Source organism: Eleutherodactylus coqui, chromosome 13 (genome assembly GCF_035609145.1).
Source record: "Eleutherodactylus coqui strain aEleCoq1 chromosome 13, aEleCoq1.hap1, whole genome shotgun sequence".
In the NCBI taxonomy this organism is placed as follows: Eukaryota; Metazoa; Chordata; class Amphibia; order Anura; family Eleutherodactylidae; genus Eleutherodactylus; species Eleutherodactylus coqui.
Genome location: NC_089849.1, coordinates 90,282,131 through 90,288,130, shown reverse-complemented (window position 1 = coordinate 90,288,130; position 6,000 = coordinate 90,282,131). Strand labels below are relative to the sequence as shown.

Below are 6,000 nucleotides of genomic sequence, written 5' to 3'. Positions count from 1 at the left end.
CTGAACAATTATCGTTCAGTTTCACTTGTTTATTGTTCAATGTATGTTTTATTGAAAATCAGTAAGGTATGCAGTCAGTCATATTTGCATTGGAATTTCTCATTAGACAAACAGACAGGGAAGAAAAAAAAAAGAAGAAAATATTAATAAAAACTATCATTGGCACGATACAGTATTGTCGGAAGTCCATCAATATCTGTATTTTCTCCTTTAATTATTTATGTAGGTTCTTCCTTAGGTGTACCCAAGTCGGATGTGTGTGCCTTCTTACATAAAAGGGGTTGTCCCGCGGCAGCAAGTTGGGGTATACACTTCTGTATGGCCATATTAATGCACTTTGTAATGTACATTGTGCATTAAATATGAGCCATACAGAAGTTATTCACTTACCTGCTCCGTTACTGGCGTCCCCGTCGCCATGGCTCCGTCTAATTTCGCTGTCTTCTTGCTTTTTTAGACGCGGTTGCGCTGTGCGATCTTCTCCCCTTCTGCTCGGTCCGGGCACGAGCGACGTTCTGGCTCCGCCCCCTTCTACGCGTCATCGCGTAGCTCCGCCCTGTCACGTGTGCCGATTCCAGCCAATCAGGAGGCTGGAATCGGCAATGGAACGCACAGAGCCCACGGTGCACCATGGGAGAAGACCCGCGGTGCACCATGGGAGAAAACCGCAGTGCATCCCTGGGAAAGGACTGGCGGCCATCTTAGGGAGAAGATTTTTTAAAGTCCTTATTTCGTCGGATCGGTAAGTAGCAAGCGGTCTAAAAACCGCTTTAATTTGCTATTTTATGCCGGGGGGGGGGGGATGGGTGTAAGGTAAAATATTGAGGCTTGCCGCGAGACAACCCCTTTAACATTTATTAATATAATGTAACCAAATAACCTAGAATTTAATGTGCTTAGGTTTCTGGGTGGGGAGGCGATATACAAAAATGCTCGGGTCGCCCATTGACTTCAATGGGGTTCGTTACTCGAAACGAACCCTCGAGCATCGCGAAAAGTTCGTCTCGAGTAACGAGCACGCGAGCATTTCTCGCTCATCTCTAGATATCACCATCATGTGATCAGTGATCAGGTAGTGGACTCTCCCTCCAGGTCAGACATAGCTGATGTGCAGCTGCCGTGTGGCTGTAGGACCTGTGATGATGTCACCGTCATGTGATCAGTGATCAGGTGAGGGGCTCTCTCTGCAGCATCCAGGTCAGACATAGCTGATGTGCAGCTGCCGTGTGGCTGCAGGACCTGTGATGATATCACCGTTATATGATCAGTCACATGGGATGAGGCGCTCAGCAGTCAGCTGCTCTGTGAGGACTGCCGGGTGCTCTGGAGTCTGAGGATAGTGAAGTGTTAGTTAGTGTTCCAGTGAGACTCTGAAGGATTATCGGTCACTGTAAAGGCACGCCCCGACTGAACGACCAACGAAAACTCATTCTCTTCTCGCTTGATGTTCATGCATAAAACTGAACGACGGATCCTTCAGTGTAAACAGATAGTTATCACTTAGGAACGACTGTCTGCTTACTGTGAATGCAGACAGGTGGCCGGAATGATCCCCGGCGCACTCCGCCTCCATTCACTGAGCGATGTTCATTCCTGTGTAAGAGCACCAGAACGGTAACCACTGGGACGGCCTGTAGAGCCTCAGCGCCCAACAAGGCGTCACGTGTAAACTGACCCACAGATACAAGTTACTCATCATTTTGAGGCTTTCCCAGGACCTAAAATTGCCAAATGGCGCAGGTTTTTATGCAGCCTTTCTGCTGTGGAAATCTTGCAGAATTTCCGTGTGGTCCGGCTGTTTCCGCCCCGTGTGAACCCAGCCTTACAGTACATTGAATGGACACATTATTAGAGGCACCGGTCCTTTCACAACTCCGCTTCCTTGGATGAAGATTAGCCCTGTGACCCGGTGTGCAGCACACAGTCAGGGCAGCAGGTTTTCTCATGTCAGTGTGAATTCACATTAGGCCTCCTGCACATGGCCGGTGCACGGCTGCGGTATCCCCCCCGTTATCCATCCCTGACCACGGCGGGTGACCCTGTGTATCAGTCGTCTTCTTCCAGCTTCTCTGTACTGCGAATGGTCTGCATAGCGAGCCGTCGGACATGTGCAGTACAGATTTTCTTTTTTTTAACTCCTGCTTTTCCTGAGGGCTCTTGCACAATTGCGGTTTTCTAAAAATCGCGCAAACGCACAAACTTGACAGTTGGTTTAAAAAAATGCAGCACTACCGCATGGAAAAAACGGAAGTGTGTAAGAGGCCTGACCGCTGGGGGACAGGAGCTGGGAGCTGACAGGGCAGTCCGGCAGGGAGATGTGTGAGCACCGCGGTGGAGGGACAGGAGCGGAAATGGCAGTATGCGGTGGCTGGGGGGGGAGGGAAGATGTGTGAGCACGACACCGGGGAAAAGGGAGCAGAGATGCCAGTCCGGCCAGGAGATATGTGAGCTTGGCAGGGGAATGGGAGTTTACATTTGGGGATGTGTGTGCCGCAGCCTATCCGCAGCTGTGCCCATCAACTCTAACTCAGGGCTCCCACCCTATGTCTCCACCCATACATCCGGTGGAGACATAATGGACCAGTACTATATTCAAGCATAGTCAGCACAAAGAACCACTCACAGATACATACAATAAATATATTTTTTTAATTATCAGGCTACAATTATATGCTTTTACGCTAGTTCAGGCGGAGCTCCCAACAATAGTTTACAACTGGCCAACCCCTTAAAAAGGAAAATCGAACCTAAAAATGGATGATAAAATTTAATATAGGCCAAAAATTTGTCATCATTGTTTTGCAGGATTTTTGCATACTCCTGAAACGGACTTGTTCTGCTGCAGAGAACACAGGGGGCTGAAAAGGCCGGGCTTAGTGATCTGGGTCCTACTGCAGACAAGGAAGATTGGGGAGGCCCCTTCTGCAGCCGGTTGGCTTACCCCGAGGCAGTGAGAAGGAAGCGGCTGATCTCCTGGGACACACAGGAAGAATGTATTTATATGCTTCAGTTTTTATAGCGTTATGGGAGAAAGTAGAACCGCAGCAGAGGGGATTATGGGAATTTTCTCCCTTAGTTTTGGGAAACTTTCTATGCTTAGTGTTCCTCCAACATAAGGAGTAACCTTGCCCCTATAAGGTCAGACATAGTGTAGCGATGCAGTCCCCTGACCACTAGTTTCTAAGAATCACTGTTTAACCATAATCATATCATTACATTATAAGGGTGAATTGACCGGTCATTACAGTGCCATGCGCACACTCTCCCATCCAAGCCTGTGGGTTGACTGCCCTAATACCGCATCAGGTGTATCTGACCAATTTCTTGGCCTGGAGGGAGAAATTGGGAGATCTCTGCTTTCCTACTTCTCATTATGCGCAGGGATACGCACTGCTTGCTGTGATGGTCGTATCGTGGGTAAAACGTTTGTTTTTATGCTTTAGGTTGGGAATCTAGGGTTTTGTTTGGGAAAGGGTGGCGGAATAAACATGTAACAGGGTATGTGTAGCTAGAAAGTACGGAAAGAGCGCAAAAGTTTTGACTATTGAAATTCACAAAATAATGCTGAAAGATGGCGGATCTTACTTTGCATATTTGCATTACATCGTATGAGAATACCCAATAACGTTTTTTTTTTTTTTTTAAAAAGAGGGACCATTATCAGTTCAGGCATGCAAATTAGCCCATAACCTATAGAGACTTACATCATTACTAGAGATGAGCGAGCATACTCTCTAAGGGCAATTACTCGACCGAGCATTGCCCTTAGCGAGTACCTGCCCGCTGGGAAGAAAAGGTTCGGGTGCCGGCGGTGGGCGGGGAGACCTCTCTCCCTCCCCCCGCTCACTGCTGCAACTCACCTCTCACCCACGTCGGCAGCCGAACCTTTTCTTCCGAGTGGGCAGGTACTCGCTAAGGACAATGCTCGATCGAGTAATTGTCCTTAGCGAGTATGCTCGCTCATCTCTAATCATTACACATGTGCAGTTTCAGCATCCTGTGATAATTAGTACTGAGTCAGGGGAAATCTTTAATGAACACCCCTGTATGTGAAGCAAAATAACTTCATTCCCTGCTTCCTAATGTCAATAACCTTCATGATAGATTTACTTTCCTTTAATTCAAGCATACCATCAGCTTCTGGGAGATCAGGGGTTACCCTACCCCAAACTAGGACTGAAATACTTTAATGTGAGCGGCGAACCTGATGTTTTACAAAATTTGCTCTGTGGGTAAAGCTTCTTCCACATGTCAAACATTTAAACGGCTTCTCCCCCGTATGAATTCTCTCATGTTCAGCAAGACCTGACTTTTGGGTAAAACCCTTGCCACACTCCGAGCATGAATACGGTTTCTCTCCCGAGTGGATTCGAAGATGTTTAACAAGATCAGATTTCTGTGTAAAACCTTTCTCACATTCGGAACATGTAAATGGTTTCTCTCCCGTATGAAATCTCTGATGAATAATTAGAGCAGAGTTCTTTGTAAATGATTTCCCACATTCCGAGCATGACAAAAACCTCTCTCCTGTGTGACGTTTCTGATGTTCAAGAAGAATAGATTTGCATCTGAAATATTTACCACATTCTGAACACTGAAACGGTTTCTCTCCTGTGTGAATTCTATGATGCCGAATAAGGTGTGATTGCCGAGAAAAACATTTCCCACATTCTGAACATGTAAATGGTTTCTCTCCCGTATGTAATCTCTGATGAATAGTTAGAGTCGAGTTCTTTGTAAATGATTTCCCACATTCAGAGCATGAAAAAAGCTCCTCCCCTGTGTGAAGTTTCTGATGTTTAAGAAGATCAGATTTGTATCCAAAACATTTACAACATTCTGAACACTGAAACGGCCTCTCTCCTGTGTGACTTCTATGATGCCGAATAAGGTGCGATTTCCGGGAAAATCGTTTCCCACATTCTGAACATGGTAACGGCCTCTCTCCTGTGTGAGTTTTTTGATGCTCAAAAAGTCCTCTTTTCTGGGTGAAACATTTTCCACATGCTAGACAAGAATACGGCTTCTCCTCACTGTCAACTCCTCCATGTTCAACAAGAGCTGACTTAAACGAATTCACCTTCTTGTCGTTTTGTGTAAAACATTCTATGTCTTCTGACTTGTATGAAGACGGGCTGGATTCACCACACTGACTTTCAGGAGAGGGAAATATTTCACCCTCTATATAATTTGTACTTTGTGTTACAGTTTGAGAGTGATCAGAAGAAGATTGCTTTTCTTCAGGGGGATCAGATGGCGGAAGTCTGCTGTGAAGTTGTGGAGAAATATTTGGGGAAATGCATTGTTTTCCAGATGAATCTTGAGTGATATTGGTCGTTTTGCCTTCAGAATGTGAGGATGATAAAAGGTTTCCCTCCATGTTTTTCTTCCAACCATCTGCTGGGGAAAAAAAGGGATTTTTTAACATTAATTTTAAAATAAACAAAAGTTGTGAAATGTTATAGTTTTTCATCAAATCTTAATGTACCATTTTTTAAAACCAGCTTCCCTGGCAAAATCAGCTGTTCGCCAGGGATTTACGCAATCTGCACCGATAATTCACGGTGTTACAAAAATATTTTTTAACATAAAACTTTTGTTTCTTACAGAATTTTGGGTGCAGATTCCAAATTTGTGCTCAGATTTTGACAGTTATGAACCGATTTACATAAAATAATGATTACATGATTTACATGAAATAAAAATGCTCTGGGGGGGCGTGGCTAGCCAGCAGCGGGAAGAGACGCAGCAGTGAAAACTCCTGGCTGCTAGAAAACTCCGGCAGCGAGAACTCCAACCGAAAAGCTCCCACGAGGCCGAAACCACCACCGCTAGCACCACCGGAGCATGGGCTTTAAAACGAGACCTCTCACGGGTCTCTAGCTGAAACCGCGATTTTGCGGCCTACTGGACCAGGCGCATCCCCGGGCTAAATTTATAAACGCGGCCGACCGGAAGTGAAGGCCGGCCGCGATCGGCAGCAACAGATACCTCCTGCGA

At 45.9% G+C, this 6,000-nt stretch overlaps 1 pseudogene; it reads right to left on the bottom strand.

Annotated features, from left to right (window-relative positions):
- Positions 1–2,655: 2,655 nt before the first annotated feature.
- LOC136587420 (zinc finger protein 27-like) overlaps positions 2,656–6,000 on the bottom strand; it is a 51,164-nt pseudogene continuing 47,819 nt past the window's right edge.